Here is a 17,885-nt window from a genome sequence, read left to right as displayed (position 1 = left end):
TAAAGGATAACCATTATTCTCATTAATAATTTTTTTTTAAGTATAGTTGCCACTGTATTAGCTTCAGGTGTACACATAGTGATTCAACAATTATATATATATCACAAAATGCTCACAAGTATAATTACCAGCTGTCAATCTACAAAATAATAGCAGTATTATTGACTATATTCCCTATTATTTATTTTATAACTGAAAGTTTGTACCCCTTGATCCTCTTCACCTATTTTGTTTGTCCTCACACCCTTGCCCCTCTGACAACCACCAGTTTGTTCTCTGAATTTATGAGTCTGTTTCTGTGTTTGTCCATTTGTTTTGTTTTTTAGGTTCCACATGTAAGTGAAATCTTACGCATTTATCTTCCTGTGGCTTATTCACTTAGCATACTCTCTAGGTCCATCCATGTTGTCGCAAATGGCAAGGTTTCATTCTTTTTTATGACTAATATTCCATTGTGTATATATACTGTGTCTTCATTGTCCATTCATCTACTGATGGGCACTTAGGTTGCTTCCATATCTTGGCTATTGTAAATAGTGCTGCAGTAAACATAGGAGTGCATGTATCTTTTCAAATTAGTGTTTTTGTTTTCTTCAGGTAAATTCCTGTAAGTGAATTACTGAGTCATGTCATTTCTATTTTTAAGTTTTTGAGGAACCACCGTACTGCTTTCTATAGTGGCTGCACCTACTTAAATTCCCATCAGTAGTGTGTGAGGGTTCCCTTTTCTCCACATCTTGCCAATACATTTTATTTTTGTCTCGTTGATACTAGCCAGTTGGGTGTGAGGGGATGTCTCACTGTGTTTTTGAGTTGCATTTCCTTAATGATTAGTGATGTTGATCACCTTTTCATGTACTTTGTTGGCCATCTGTATGTCTTCTTTGGATAAATGTCTATTCATGTCCTCTGCCCATTTTTAAATCAGATTATTTGTTTTTTTTGGTGTTGAGTCATATGAGTTCTTTACATATTTTGGATAATAAGCCCTTGTCAGTTATATCATTTACAAATATATTCTCCTGTTCAGTAGGTTGCCTCTTCATTTTGCTGATGGTAGAAGCTTTTTAGTTTGATGTAGTCCCACTTGTTTATTTTGCTTTTGTTTCTCTTGCCTGGGAGAGACATAACCGGAAAAAAAATTACTAAGGCCAGTGTCAAAGAGTTCATTGCCTATGATTTCTTTTAGGAGTTTTATGGTTCCAGGTCTTATATTTAGGTTTTTAATCCATTTTGAGTTTATTTTTATGTATGGTGTAAGAAAATGATCCAGTTACATTGTTTTGTATGTAGCTGTCTGATTTTCCCGACACCATTTATTGAAGTCTTTTCCCCATTGTATATTCTTGCCTCCTTTGTCATATATTAGTTGACCAAGTAAAGGTGATTTACCTCTGGCCTCTCTGTTGTGTTCCATTGATCTTTGTGTCTTGTTTTGTGCCAGTGCCATACTGTTTTGATTATTGTAGCTTTGTACTATAGTTTGAGATCAGGGAGCATAATAGATTCAGCTTTGTTCTTCTTTCTCAAGATTGCTTTGTTTCTTTGGGGTCTGTTGTGGTTCCATACAAATTTCAGGATTATTTGTCTTAGTTTAATGAAAAATGCCACTGCTTTTTTGATAGGGATTGCATTGAATCTGTAGATTGCTTTAAGTAGTATGGACATTTTAACAATATTCATTCTTCCTATCCATGAGCAGAAGAAAATCTTTCTATTTATTTATGTCATCTTCAGTTTCTTTCATCAGTGTCTTAAAGTTTTCAGACTATAGGTATTTCACCTCCTTGGTTAAATTTATTCCTACATATTTTACTCTTTCTGATGTAACTGTAAATGGGATTATTTTCTTAATTTATCCTTCTACTAGTTTGTTTTCAGTATATAGAAATGCAGCATATTTCTCTATATTGATTTTGTGTTCTGCAATTTTACTGAATTCATTTATTCTAATAAGTTTCTTGGTGGAGTCTTTGGGGTTTTCGATATATATGTAATATCATGTCCTTGGTAAATAGTAACAGTTTTATTTCTTCTCTACCAGTTTGGATGCCTTTTATTTCTTTTTCTTGTCTGATGCTGTGGCTGGAACTTCCAATACTGTGTTGAATGAGAGTAGTGAGAATGAACATCCTCGTCTTGCTCCTGATCTGAAAGGAAAAGCTTTCAACTTTTCACCATTGACTGTGATTCTAGCTGTGGGTTTTTCACACAGAGCCATTGTTATGTTGAAGTATGTTCCCCCTCTACCCACTCTGTTGAGAGTTTTTATCATGAATAGATGTTGAATTTTGTCAAATGTTTTTTTCTGCATCTATTGACATGATCATATGTTTTTACCCTTCCTTTTATTAATATGGTGTATCACATTCATTGATTTACAAATGTTGCACTCCTGGAATAAATCCCACTTCAGTGAGCAATCCTTTTAATGTTTTGTTGAATTCAGTTTATTAATATTTTGTTGAGAATTTTTGTGTTTGTTCAGCAGGGATGTTGGTCTGTATACAGTTTTCTTTTTTTATAGTGTCTTTAGTTTCAGTATCGGGGTAATGCTGGTCTTTTAGAATGAATTTGGAAGTTTTCCTTTATTTTTGGTGAATAGTTGGAGAAAGATAGGTATTTAGTTTTCTGTAAATATTTGGTATATTTCAACTGTGAAGCCATCTGGTCATGTACATTTGTTTGTTGAGAGGTTTTTGATGACCAATTCAATTTCTTTTCTTGGAAGATTGTATGTTTCTATTTATCCATTTCTTCTAGAGTTTGTTGCCACATAATTTTTCAGAGTAATCTCTTATAATTGTTTGTATTTCTGTATTGTCAGTTGTAATTTCTTCTCTTTCTTTTCTGATTTTATTTGAGTTCTTTTTTTCTTGACTCTAGCTAAAGGTACCATCAGTTTTGTTTATCTTTTTAAAGAACAGCTCTTAGTTTCATTGATCTTTTTTGTTGTTTTTTGTTTTTTTAGTCTCTATTTTATTTCCATTCTAATCTTTATTATTTCCTTCCTTCCACCAGCTTTAGACTTTGTTCTGTTTCTAGATCCTTTAGGTGTAACCTTAGGTTGTTTATTTGAGATTTTCTTTCTTGAGGTAGGCCTGTATCACTATAAACTTCCCTCTTAGAACTGCTTTTGCTTCATCCCTAAGATTTTGAACCATTGTGTTTCTGTTTTCATTTTTCTCTATGTGTTTTTTACTTTCTCTTGTGTTTTTTCCAGTTTTTTTTCTTGTTATCGATTTTTTTCTACTTTAATACTTTGTGGTTAGAAAAGATGCTTTAAATGAATTCAATCTTAAATTTATTGAGACTTATTTTGTGGCCTAATATGTCTATCCTGGAGGACATTCTGTGTGCATTTGAAAAAAGTGAGTGTTCTGTTTGGGATGTAATGCTCTGTATATATCTGTTAGGTCCATCTGGCTTAATGAGTCATTCAGCACCACTGTTCCCTTACTGATTTTCTGTCTGGATGAGCTATCCATTGATTTAAGTGAAATGTTTAAGTCTACTACTATGATATTACTGTTAGTTTCTCCCTTTATGTCTGAAAATATTTGCTTCATATATCTAGGTGCTCCTATGTTGGGTTCATAGATATTTATCATTGGTATGTCCTTTTGATGAACTGATCCCTTTATCGTTATGTAATACCCTTCTTTGTCTCTTGTTATATTTTTTGTCTTGAAGTCTATTTTGTCTGATATATGTATTGCTGCTCACTTTTTTCTTTTTTTAACAATTATGTGGAATATTGTTTTCCCTTCCATTACTTTCAGTTTGTATGTGCTTTTAGGTCAAAAGTGAGTCTCTTGTAGGCAGCATATAAATGAGTCTTGTTTCTTTATCCAGTCACCCTATGTCTTTTGTTTGGAGCATTTAGTTCATTTACATTTAAAGTGATTATTGATAGGTATGTACTTGCTGCCATTTTGTTTATTGTTTTCTGGTAGTTTCTGTAGTACTTCTCTGTTCCTTTCTCCTCTTGTTCTCTTCCCTTGCAATTTGAAAGCTTTTTTTAGTGTTATGCTTGGATTCCTTTCTCTCTATTTTTTGTGTATCTTTACAGGAGTTTGGTTTGGTTACCATGAGGTTCATATATATAAGCCATAATATCCTATACATATAGCAGTGTGTATTAGGTTGATGGTTGCTTAACTTCAAGAACATTCTAAAACACTACTTTTTTTTAAAATTAAGGTATCATTGATATACAATCTTATGAAGGTTTCACATGAGCAACATTGTTGTTTCATCATTCACCCATATTATCAAGTCTCACCCGCCCCATTGCAGTTACTGTCCATAAGAGTAGTAAGATGCTATAGAGTCATTACTTGTCTTCTCCATGCTGTACTGGCTTCCGCGTGCCCCCCCATACATTTACGTGTGCTAATCATAATGCTCCTTAATCCACTCTTAATCCCTTTCTCTCTCCCACCCAATGCACCCTCCCAACCCCTTCCTTTTAGTAAGCACTAGTCCCTTCATGGAGTCTGTGAGTCTGCTGCTGTTGTGTTCCTTCAACATTGCTTTGTTGTTGTACTCCACAATAAGTGAAATCATTTGGTACTTGTCTTTTTCTGCCTGGCTTATTTCACTGAGCATAATACCCTCTAGCTCCACCCATGTTGTTGCAAATGGTAGGATTTGTTTTCTTCTTATAGCTGAATAGTATTCCATTGTGTATATGTACCACATCTTCTTTATCCATTCATCTACTAATGGACACTTAGGTTTCTTCCATATCTTGGCTATTATAAATACTGCTGTGATAAACATAGGGATGCATATGTCTTTTTCAAACTGGGCTGCTGCATTCTTAGGGTAAATTCCTAGGAGTGGAATTCCTGGGTCAAATGGCATTTCTATTTTTAGTTTTTTGAGGAATCTCCATATTACTTTCCACAATCATTGAACTAATTTACATTCCCACCAGCAGTGTAGGAGTGTTTCACTTTCTCTGCATCCTCACCAGCATTTGTTGTTCCTTGTCTTTTGGATGTTGGCCAACCTAACTGGTGTGAGGTAATATCTCATTGTGGTTTTAATTTGCATTTCCCTGATAATTAGTGATGTGGAGCATCTTTTCATGTGCCTGTTGGCTGTCTGAATTTCTTCTTTGGAGAAGTGTCTGTTCAGATACTCTTCCCATTTTATAATCAGGTTATTTGTTTTTTGGGTGTTGAGGCTTGTGCGTTCTTTATATATTTTTTGGATGTTAGTCCCTTGTTGGATATGTCATTTATGAATATACTCTCCCATACTGTAGAGTGACTTTCTGTTCTCCTGATGGTGTCCTTTGCTGTACAGAAGCTTTTTAGTTTGATGTAGTTCCATGTGTTCACTTTTGCTTTTGTTTCCCTTGCTCGAGGAGATGTGTTCAGGAAAAAATCGCTCTTTTATATTCAAGAGATTTTTGCCTGTGTTTTCTTCTAAGAGTTTTATCGTTTCATGACTTACATTCAGGTCTTTGATCCATTTTGAGTTTACTTTTGTGTATGGGGTTAGACAATAATCCACTTTCATTCTCTTGCATACAGCTGTCCAGTTTTGCTAACACCAGTTGTTGAAGAGGCTTCCATTTTCCCATTGTTTGTCCATAATTTCTTTATTGTGTATTAATTGACCATATATGCTTGGGTTTATATCTGGGCTCCTTGTCTATTCCACTGGTCCATGGGTCTGTTCTTGTGCCAGTGCCAAATTGTCTTGATTACTGTGGCGTTGTAGTAGAGCTTGAAGTCAGGGAGCATAATTCCCCCGCTTTGTTCTTCCTCCTCAAGATTGCTTTGGCTATTCGGGGTCTTTTTGGTTCCATATGAATTTTAGAACTATTTGTTGTAGTTGGTTGAAGAATGCTATTGGTATTTTGATAGGGATTGCATTGAATCTGTAGATTGCTTTAGGCAGGATGGCCATTTTGACAATATTAGTTCTTTCTGTCCATAAGCACAGGATGTATTTTTCATTTATTGGTGTCTTCTTTAATTTCTCTCATGAGTGTCTTGTAGTTTTCAGGGTATAGGTCTTTTACATCCTTCATTAGGTTTATTCCTAGGTATTTTATTCTTCTTGATGTAATTGTAAATGCACTTTTTTTCCTGATTTCTCTTTCTGCTAATCCATCATTAATATTTAGGGATGCAACAGATTTCTGTTTATTAATTTTGTATCCTGCAACTTGGCTGAATTCAGTTTTAGTTCTAGTAGTTTTGAAGTGGATTCTTTAGGGTTTTATATGTGCAATATCATGTCATCTGTAAACAGTGACAGTTAAACATCTTCCTTACCAATTGGGATGCCTTTTATTTATTTGTGATGTCTGATTGCCATGGCCAGCACCTCCAGTACTATGTTGAATAAAAGCCAAAACACTACTTTTTTAATTGTTCCCCCCTCTATGTTTTATATATATGATGTCATAATTTTCATTTTACTTTGTGTATCCCTTGATTAATTTTTTTGTATAATTTATTTTACTACTTTTGCCTTTTGAACTTCATACTTGCTTTTCAGGTGATTGATCTACCTTTCTGTTTGTTTTTACCAATGGAATTTTTTTCTTTTCATAATTTTCTTACTTTTAGATGTGGTGTTTTTCCATGTAGAGAAGTCCTTTAACATTTCTTGTAAGGTCAATTTTGTGGTGATGAACTCCTTTAACTTTTGTTTGCCTGAGAAAATCTCTCTCCTCTAATTCTAAGTGATAATCTTCCTGGGTAGAGTATTCTTGGCTGTAGATTTTTTTTTTTTCTTTTCTTTCATCACTTCGTATCATGCCACACTCCCTTCTGGCCTGCCAATTTTCTGCTGAACAATCAGCTCATAGCCTTTTGAAGTTTCCCTTGTATGTAACTGTTTGCTTTTCTCTTGCTGCTTTTCAGGTTCTCTTTTTATATTTATTCTTTGCTGCCATAGAGTGTCCTGTTTGACTTTCACTGCATAGCCATTGGGGGTGGAATTACCCCACACAAATGCCCTGTGCTCAGGTGTGTATATCTTTACATGGTATTATCTGAGATCAGAATGAAGTGGGCTTTATTTGACCTTTCACTAAATGTTTCTGATAAGTATAGGTCTTGTAACTGGCATGTTATTGAGGCCTCAGGATGCATGAAAGTGCTTGTAAATGTGTAGGACTCTGTCCTCTTGTGGAGTGCTTCTAAATTCCTTGGGCAGCAGTGGGGCTCCAGCTGCATGCAGCCCTGGCTGCTTCTGCTTCTTCTCTTTGCCGCTGGCTTCCCTGTGGTGGGTGTGGGGGATGCACACACATCCATGTGTGCATGCACACATGCATTTGCATACTTTTTCCTTTTTATATTTTCTGTCCTTTCCTCCCAGTTGCTTTTCATTTTTAGACACTTCCCTGTATTTGGAGTTTGTCCTTAACAGCCAGTGAAAATGTTCTTGTTGACTATAAATGGGACCATCGGCTTTTTGGAATTAGGCTGAGTCCTCTTACTGTGGCTCACTTACAGCCAGAGATTCAGTACCTTGTACTCCATTTCCAGCCCCTGTATTAAAATACTGAAAGTTCTGGGCTCCATCTTCTTGATTATTAATCCTGTTATAAAAAATTGTACAGTGACATAGTTAGGTCAGATGATGAAGGACATGAATTTACAGGAGCAGTGGTTCTCATGCTTAAGTGGGCTTCAGAATGTCCAGGAGGGCTTGTTAAACACAGACTGTAGGAACTCACTCTCGCCAACACACACACACACACACACACACACACACACACACACACACACACTAGTGTATAAACATCTGACGCAAGCACGTTTCATCATAGCATTGTTGGCAAAAGTAGGCCTATTTACTACTTACACTTTGGTTAACGTAAAACTGAAAATTGGTCTCCTTAGTAAGTGGCTTCATCATCTCCTTTCTATTAGAAAAAAAGTCTCAAATTAATCTTTAAGTGAAATTCTTCATTTTTCTCATGTTATAATAATTATGTTTAATTGTATTAAATCTATATATTTTGAGTATTTTGAGTTTTTTTAAGCATAACTTCAATTTTAATTGAGTGATTAAACATACTTTAGAAGTAACTAACTAAATAAGAAATTTTTACATAAAAATATACTAATTTTAGAAAATATGGTATTAATAGAATCTATCTACTTCAAGAATGAAATTGTCTGGAGACTTTTTTCAAAGGAGACCGGTGACGAACAATAGCATTCTCTTGAAGACTTCTGTCAAATTTTTAGATGTTCCTCTTCTAATAATTGCATTGGGAAATCTGCTTGCATTGAAAGGTACATTGTGCTTACCTGCACTGAACTGGGGTATAATTCTCTATATAAGTAAGTAAATTTACCAGTGTCACTTTGGACTGTGAGGTGAATGTATATTCACCAGATTTCCTTATAGTTTTTACTTCTATAATAGAAATAGGTTTTTCATCTAAAGGGTCTGGTAATACAAACTCAGTTTAGGTTTTATGGGAAAGATTTTTACATCTAATATATAAAACCATTCTAGCAGAATAATTTTCTACAGGTTCATTGTATGTTCAGATAATAAATCTTGCTTAAAATATGGCAGTTTTATGTAATTTATTTTAAATAAAAATTTAAGACTAGCATGTATAATGATGTGTTTCCCATACCCTACCGTAGCACCCTTTTAAAGTTTATATCCTTGTCCTGTAATGGTGATTATATTCCATTGTAACTTCTATAGATGGTGGTGCAGGTCTAACATTTTCTCTTTCTGTTTTGAGGAGGAGACAGCTCCAGGTAATGTATAAATAGTGGGTGAGAGGAGAGATGACTCTTGGTTCTGTCTTCAACATAGGATGGCTAGCCCATTGTTCTCCGTTAAATCCTAGCGGTGGTGATTATAATTTATAGTTTTTGGTTTTGTTTTTAAGGAAAGAAATCAGAAAAGGATGAAACAGAATAAATAAGAAACCGTAAAAATGTGTTCTGCACTTTTTAGGGAGAAATGTTAGATCTCTGTCTCAGAGGACTTGAAGGACACAGATGGTGGCAATGCACCCATAACTGTGACCATGGGGTCACTGTCCTCCAGGAGTCTTACTGAGCTTTGAGTTCATGGTAGTGGCATACCTGAAGTGATCTTTCTTCTGTTTTTTTCTGGAAATTATTTATTCATTTATTTACATTTTGAAGCCAAGAATGAAGTCAGAAAATAGTATGTTCTGCTACTTAAAAGATTTTTTTCTTTCTGGACTAATAGAAGAATCTAAACATGTTGGCTACAAGCCTGGGCTAATTAAAACAACCCTTGTGGTTTCAGGCATAATCTTATTACTTTAAAGTCATCAATGTCCTTTAAATTCTCATTAACCTTGGGTTTCAAGATAGAAAAATTGGTGCTTACCTTGACAATGTCATCCCTGGTAGTAAAAATGAGAAGGAGGAAGGGGCTGGCTAGGTGACTGAGAGGCCACCTTTGCACAGTCTCTTGAGATTCAATTGGGTTGGGTTCTTACGTTAAAAGGTCAAAATGTGTGCAGAACTATTGTTGCCCATCAAAGTCATAGGGTGATTACAAAGCCACATAGATTCTTAAAAGAGCAAAGCCTCTTTGGGCGCTATGCCCGGTCCTGCCCACTTTTCAGAGAAGGGTGTCACATGCCATCAGAAGGCTGCCTCCCTGCTGCTCGTTCCTCTGACCAGAGGGCATTTGCTGTGAACTGGGAGGGAAGAACAAGGTATGAGCTTTGTCAAGGTATGGACTGCGTCCAGCCCTGTACATTTTCAGTTGTATTTAATCTTAATAAATTACTGTATTTACTAGCTATTCAAAGTGGTAAAATTTTAAGCATATTAGTGAAACAATATTAAAATGAGTGGTTAAACTATAGAGGGAAATTATGTATTTTTAAAAATCCCTCTTCAGTCAATCAAAGTAAATGTCTGTTTCAAGATCAAGGCTAGAGTTTGGAGGGTGGTGTTTTAGGATGATATTTGTTGTTGTTGCTTTAAAAATTTTTTTATAGTAAGCATCTTTGATTGCCTGACTAACTCTGCAAAGAAGCATTTTCTTTAACTCAAAATCAGCAAAATTAAGGCTTGATCAGAGGCGATCTAGGGAATGGCTAAAAGCGTAGGCTCTGCTTTTTAGTAGCTCTGTGATCTAGAGTGCTTCCTTAACCTCTCTGTTGCCTCATGTTTAACATGAGAATAATTATATCACCTACCTCATAGCCATGTTTTAAAGATTGAATGAGATAATACATGGAGAACTCAAGGCCTGACACATAAATGCTCAGAAGTATTGTTGATATTACTGCTTTTTAATTTGTTACAGAATTAAAATCTGTTTCCTTCAGGAGGCAATCTTTTAAAATGAATAAAAATCATTGTCATTAGGAATCCAGTTGTGGTATTTTCTAATCCATCAAATTATTGGCTTCCTACTTTAGACTGTCTTTTGTATAGTAAAGGAGCTTTACAATGCACTCTAGGTAAATTTAAGGTTATGTACTACCTATTACATCTAGAATTTACAGAGTAATAAGGATGTCCTTGAAATAGCTTCAAGCCTCTCTGATTTAGTGGATGTTTTTATATTTTTGCTCTGATCCTTTTCTCAACAGGTGATATGACCTGGGTTTAAAGTATGGCCAGATGCTGCTGTTTACCAGGGATTTGTACTTGGGCAGGCAGCTTAACCTTCTCTAAATATGGATTTTATTGTCTTTAACATAAGGGGACTTCAACATTATGGGACTAAGTAGTTTCTAAGGTTCCTTTTGATCTAAAAATGTGTTTCCAAAAAATAATTCCTCAGTTTTCCAAGTGGCCTAGCTTTTATCTATATTAATGAAGAAGTGATACGTAACCATAGATTCACAACACATGGCAATATGGTCTTCGATCTATTGAAGAAAATGATATGGCCGAAGACCTTCAGAAAACTTATGTCCTTTCATGATATTGCAGAATTGGTTATTTGAAACCAATATTTTTTTTGAGAAAGACAGACTGAACTCAAAATGGCAAATGAGGGCTTCTGGGTTTACTTACGACAGCCAGGAAGTGCTCCCTTTTATAAGAGTATTTGAATCTCTGGCATTTGTCTCTTTGTACTGTTGAATGAGCTAGATGTGATGTCAGAAAACTCTGAGCAGTGCACTCTGAACAGTCACTTTTTGATAAAAATGTTTCCTGACATTGATGCAAGGTGTCTGGCTTTTGGACAGAAACAGAATACCTGCATTTCTCGTCATGCTGTCGCAAACTCATCCTAGCAAGTAACAGCTATACAGATATTCCACACCAGCTTTTAACTAAATGTGATAGAACACAGGACAACTGGAAAATTCTACCATGGCACATTGTGGGTTCAGGAGCTGTACATCACTCATCAGCTAGGGTCAGGCAGCACTGAATTGGGTAGAAATTGACTCCCAAAGTTTACAGGGATCATCTGTACTAGAGATGCTTTGTTCTTGAAATGTGGGGAAGTGAAAGTAGGTAGATAACATGTGGGTGAGTTTGTGAAATATGGAGAACTATATTTAAAGATTAACATGTTTGTGCCATATTAGTTCATCTTGAATTAAAAGTTGGTCATGTTGGACATAGGAATTTGGCTAACAGGGCCTTTAAGTACACGGAATTTATTTTTTTCCTTTTTTGTTTACTGGGATTTTTTTAAATAAAAACTTTTGGGTAGTTTAAATCTTTAAACAGCAAAGAAGTGTTAAGATATCCTACAGGAAATTCTTTTGATTGTTGATTTGGACATTATGTGTTTATATGCAGTAGCATTTTTTCACTGGTAAAGATCTTTTTACTCTAATCTGTTCTTGGTGGCTGAGTTTTATAAAGAAGCAGCCCAGTCTTGATCTGGCTAGGAACTCGTCGGAGTCCCATCCTTGTAGTCCTATGTAATGTTTTACCATAGAGAAGCTGGGTTTTAAACCAGTGATTTCTTCACCTTCCCACCCTTACCTTCTACTTTATTTATTAAATATTAAAATATAGCCTGATCTGGGAGCATTCTTAGGGAAGTGAAGAGTCCCCTTTTCCATTTAGTACTCAGTTACTGGTTTTCTGAGAGGTTATGTACAAGGCACTTAAACTTTTTAGAGCATAAATCAACTAAAGAGAGACAATTGAAGCTTCATTTGGAAATGGTTCTGATTGAAAAACCTCTATTTACAATGTGGATTTTGACTTTTTTAATGAACAAATCGATTATTTTGCAGCTGATGCAATACACTGATGCCATATTCAGTCCTTCTCACAGCAATAGAGAGACGGTGTGAAGGGTGTGAGGAGAGGGCAGTGGGCAGAGCCGTGCAAGAGAGCAGCATATTTAGGCAGTCACAGAGTGATCTGCTCTGACTAGGATTTGAGATGGGCAGGGTATGAAACATAGGCTGGACCCAGTTGTAAAAGACCTTATGTGCTCCAAGCTAAAGGAGTTACTGGGGACCATTTAAGATTGTGGTTAGTTGGTTTGCTTGTTTTTGCTGCTATTGCTGTTTTGTTTTCTAAAGCACAGGGTAGCTTGTGTGATAAGGTTATCTTGGGCATGAAGGAGGGTGGTTTGAGAGGGAGCTCTTCAGTGTCTGTTCCTGAAACATTGTAATTGAGTGGCCAGGTACTTCGGGCTGGGTGTGGCCAGTACCTGTATGGAATGGGATGCTAGCAGAATGCCTGCAGCAGGGCTAGATTTGTGGAACTTCAGCTTATTAGTAATAGCTTTGGTGGTCAGCAGACTTCTCAAAGGGCCAAAGATTAACTATTATAGGTTTATGAGCAACATGACCTCTGTTGCAGCTGCACAGCATTGCCGTTATAGTTCTAAAGGAGCCATAGGCAATTAGTAAATGTGCATGGCTGTGTTCCAGTAAAACTATTTACTAATAATAAGTGGCCAGTGCATGCCAGTTTGCCAACCCTGGTGTAAACCATAGTGAAGAGAGGATCCCAGGCAGTACTCTAAGGACTAAGACCATCTCTGTGCAGCAGCAAGAGGAAAGGAACTTCTCAAAGGGCATTAGGGAAGCAGGAAAGTAGAAACAGTGATTGGGGATAGGGGGTGGGGGAGTGTTATAAGGAGGGACAGAGGACAACTTTTTCTATTTTAAAAGAGGCCATAGAGATTTGAACACTGACTGAATGAGGAATTACTTACTAACTTTTTTGGATTGTGATAATGGTATTGTGATATTCTTTAGAAAGATCGTTATCCATTAGAGATCCATATGGAAATGTTTATGGAGAAAATATGATTCTGGAATTTTTTCAAAATAATCCATTGGATTATTGTTATTTTGGGAGTAGATGAAACACAATAGGCCTTGAGTTGGTAATTATTTGATCTGGGTGGTGGATGCATTGTGTCATTGGTGCTGGTCTGTCTGCTTTTGAATGTTTTAAAACTTCCATAATAAGTTATTCTAATAAAAGGCTTTTGGATTTGGGAATTAATAGGTTAACCTCAGAGTGAGTTCCAGAGAATAACAAGAGAGAAAGATGGATTGCAGAAGAGAGGAGAGAGGGAGAAGCCATTTACTCCTCAAGGAGGAGAAAGAGGAAAGGCAAAAGAAGCCAGTGTGGAGGGCAAGATGCAAAGATGAGAATGGAGGAAGTCCTCAGAGGACTCCATATGGACGGACTCGAGATTGTTCCTCGCTTCATGAACATTTGTTTTATCCCCATATACAAGTGTACCTAGAATTATGCAGTCAAAGGAAGTTTCCCACAAAGGAGGGGGAAAGCACAATGGATTTGTATTAAACCCTGTGTGTCTGCTGGTAGACCACTAGGTATTTGTCATAGTATGGCAAGGGAACGAAATTCACATAGTAGTAACCTCTGAAGATTTATAGAATGCAATGGGAAACACTAAATTATGATGATAATCCTCAGTCATACCTTTAAGTCCCTCCTCCCCTTTTCTTAATGTCATCTTAAACTTTTTTAAAGGGCATGCCCATTGTACAAATTTGGAAACTATAGGAAAAAATTAAGGAAACTACTCATCTTTCTTCCTAAGACATAGCTACAACCAGTAACAGAAGTATTCCAACCTCTGTGTGTTAGGCATAGGGTTAAAACACAATCTCTGCACTCCATGAATGTAAAGTATACTGTGGGAAAAAATGTACTGAGAAACAAGGGCAATAGTCTCTTAAATTTAAATTGCATCCCTGAGTTTTTTGATGAATTTTTTGGTTCAACAAGTATAAATGCTCTAAATTTTCCTAACTTTCAGATGTCTCACTGAATTTGGAACTAATAACATTGTGTTCGTTCGTTCTTTTTTTTTTTTATAAAGGTATCATTGATATACAGTCTTATAGAGGTCTCACAGAAGCAACATTGTGGTTACTGCATTCACCCATATTATCAAGTTCCCCACCCCTACCTATTGCAGTCACTGTCCATCAGCATAGTATGATATTATAGAGTCATTATTTGTCTTCTCTGTGCTGTACTGCCTTCCCCGTGACCACCCCCTACATTATGTGTACGAATCATAATGCCCCTTAATCCCCTTCTTCCGCCTCTCCCACACCTCCCCTACCCCTTCCTTTTGGTAACCGCTAGTCCATTCTTGGAGACTATGAGTCTGCTGCCGTTTTGTTCCCTCAGTTTTCTTCATTGTTACACTCCACAAGTTAGTGAAATCATTTGGTGCTTGTCTTTCTCTGCCTGGCTTATTTCACTGAGCATAATACCCTCTAGCTCCATCCATATTGTTGCAAATGGTAGGATTTGTTTTCTTCTTATGGCTGAATAATATTCCACTGTGTATGTGTACCACATCTACTTTATCCATTCATCTACGGATGAACACTTAGGTTGCTTCTATATTTTGGCTATTGCAAACAGTGTAGCGATAAACATAGGGGTGCATATGTCTTTTTGAATCTGGGATCTTCTTTTCTTTGGGTAAATTCCTAGGAGTGGAATTCCTGGGTCAAATGGTATTTCTATTTTTAGTTTTCTGAGGAATCTCCCTATTGCTTTCCACAATGGTTGATCTAATTTACAGTCCCATCAACAGTGTAGGAGGGTTCTCCTTTCTCTGTATCCTCACCAGCATTTGTTGTTCCTTGTCTTTTGGATGTTGGCCATCCTAACTGCTGTGAGGTAATATCTCATTGTGGGTTTTTGTGTTTTTTTTTGTAGATAATTATTTTTTATTGAAGGGTAGTTGACACACAGTATTACATTACATTAGTTTCAGGTGTACAACACAGTGATTCAACGTTTATATACATGATAATTCTAGGTACCAGCTATCACCATACCAAGTTGTTACAATATTTTGACTGTATTCCTTATGCTATACATTACATCCCGGTTACTTATTTATTTTACAATTGGAAGTGTGTACTTTTTTGTTGTTGTTGTTGTTCTGAGGGCATCTCTAATATTTATTGATCAAATGGTTGTTAACAACAAGAAAATTCTGTATAGGGGAGTCAGTGCTCAATGCACAATCATTAATCCACTCCAAGCCTAATTTTAGTCAGTCCCCAAACTTCTGAAGCATAATGAACAAGTTCTTACATGGACAACAAATTCTTACATAGTGATTATGTTACATGGTGAACAGTACAAGGGCAGTCATCACAGAAACTTTTGGTTTTGCTCATGCATTATGAACTATAAACAGTCAGTTCAAATATGAATACTCATTTGATTTTTATACTTGATTTATATGTGGATACCACATTTCTCTCTTTATTATTATTATTTTTAATAAAATGCTGAAGTGGTAGGTAGATACAAGATAAAGGAAGAAAACATAGTTTAGTGTTGTAAGAGAACAAATGTAGATGATCAGGTGTGTGCCTATAGACTATGTGTTAATCCAAGCTAGACAAGGGCAATAAAACATCGACGTATGCAGAAGATTTCTCTCAGAACGGGGGGGTGAGGTTCTAAGCCTCACCTCTGTTGATCCCCAATTTCTCACCTGATGGTCCCCCTGCGACTGTGCCTGTCTTAGGTTGTTCCTCCCTTGAGGAATCTTACCCGTCTCTGGCTAACCTGTCATCTTCCGGGACCATACAGGGAAATGTAAAGTTGGTAAGTGAGAGAGAAGCCTTATTGTTTGAAATGGTTAGCTTTTTACTTCTTTGCATATTTATGCCCTGTAGCTTCTATGCCCAGCATTTGTCTTGAGGTATCTTTACCACTTGGAAGAATTATGATACTCAGTAAATTTGATATGAAGCACGAATTCTATTTAAGGGTTGTGATTAGGAAGGAAGAAGAAAAGCTATAGAAGTAGCAGGTGGAAGAAAACATGGGAAGATTGATTATTTCTTTGACATATCTTCTTGTAGAGTAACTTCAGCATGTATAGGTTTTAAACTACTAATTAAATTGCGCACACACATTAACATAATAGGAGTATAGTTACATAACCAAAGCATACCTGTAATTACCAGCCATCCCCAGTGAAACCAAGAAAACCAGTTAGGCACCTTAGGCATTTGTGAAAACTTATCTATGATATGGTGGATATTGTCCAACTGAACTTGAACAGTCTGAGAGAAATCAGACAAATTAAAACAACCCATTCCTGGGGAATGTTCACATCCCTTATGTTCTTTTAACAGTAAATAGTCTGTAGTTGTAAGATTTTGGAGCGCTACAATTTGCACTTCTCCTGATTCTTGGTTGAGTTCCAACAGTATAGATCCAGTCAAATTTGTTGTTTTACTGTATGCACAGGCCAGCTTAGATATCTCCTTCTTCATTCCCATGGCAAGTCCAGGAACTGGTGGGATGAGTGCATTTACAGCTGTAGCAGTGTGTGGATCTTTGTTGGGGTTTTTTGATGATCATCTTCTGGCATGAGTCTTCCAGAGAGTGCTGATGTTGGAAGTTCTTTTTCATATCGTATCTTAGTTCATTTTTGGGATAGCCCAGTTAGGCTTTGATCCTCTGTATAAACACAAACAGACCCTTTGCCTATACTTTTATATGCCCTTTATACCCTTGTGTAGAACTCATTGGAGGTCACCACACAGGAACTGCCTTTTTTTTTTTTTTTTGGTATCATTAATCTACACTTACATGATGAATATTATGTTTACTAGGCTCTCCCCTATACCAGGTCCCCCCTATAAACCCCTTTACAGTCACTGTCCATCAGCATAGCAAAATGTTATAGAATCACTACTTGCCTTCTCTGGGTTGTACAGCCCTCCCTTTTCTCCTACCCCCCCATGCATGCTAATCTTAATAACCCCCTTCTTTCCTCAACCCCTTATCCCTTATTCCTCCCTACCCACCCATCCTCCCCAGTCCCTTTCCCTTTGGTACCTGTTAGTCCCTTCTTGAGTTCTGTGATTCTGCTGCTGTTTTGTTCCTTCAGTTTTTCCTTTGTTTTTATATTCCACAGATGAGTGAAATCATTTGGTATTTCTCTTTCTCCGCTTGGCTTGTTTCACTGAGCGTAATACCCTCCAGCTCCATCCATGTTGCTGCAAATGGTTGGATTTGCCCTTTTCTTATGGCTGAGTAGTATTCCATTGTATATACGTACCACATCTTCTTTATCCATTCATCTGTCGATGGACATTTAGGTTGCTTCCAATTCTTGGCTATTGTAAATAGTGCTGCGATAAACATAGGGCTGCATTGGTCTTTCTCGTACTTGATTGCTGCATTCTTAGGGTAAATTCCTAGGAGTGCAATTCCTGGGTCAAATGGTAAGTCTGTTTTGAGCATTTTGATGTACCTCCATACTGCTTTCCACAATGGTTGAACTTATTTACATTCCCACCAGCAGTGTAGGAGGGTTCCCCTTTCTCCACAGCCTCGCCAACATTTGTTGTTGCTTGTCTTTTGGATGGCAGCCATCCTTACTGGTGTGAGGTGATACCTCATTGTAGTTTTAATTTGCATTTCTCTGAT

General features: G+C 36.7%; 1 protein-coding gene across 1 annotated transcript in view; it reads left to right on the top strand.

The window, feature by feature from the left end:
• The window catches only part of MRPL3 (mitochondrial ribosomal protein L3), a 66,945-nt gene that overhangs the window by 22,186 nt on the left and 26,874 nt on the right, over positions 1-17,885 (top strand). The window lies entirely within an intron of this gene.

Source organism: Manis pentadactyla, chromosome 14 (assembly GCF_030020395.1).
Source record: "Manis pentadactyla isolate mManPen7 chromosome 14, mManPen7.hap1, whole genome shotgun sequence".
Classification (NCBI taxonomy): Eukaryota; Metazoa; Chordata; class Mammalia; order Pholidota; family Manidae; genus Manis; species Manis pentadactyla.
This window is presented reverse-complemented; position numbering and strand designations above follow the sequence as displayed.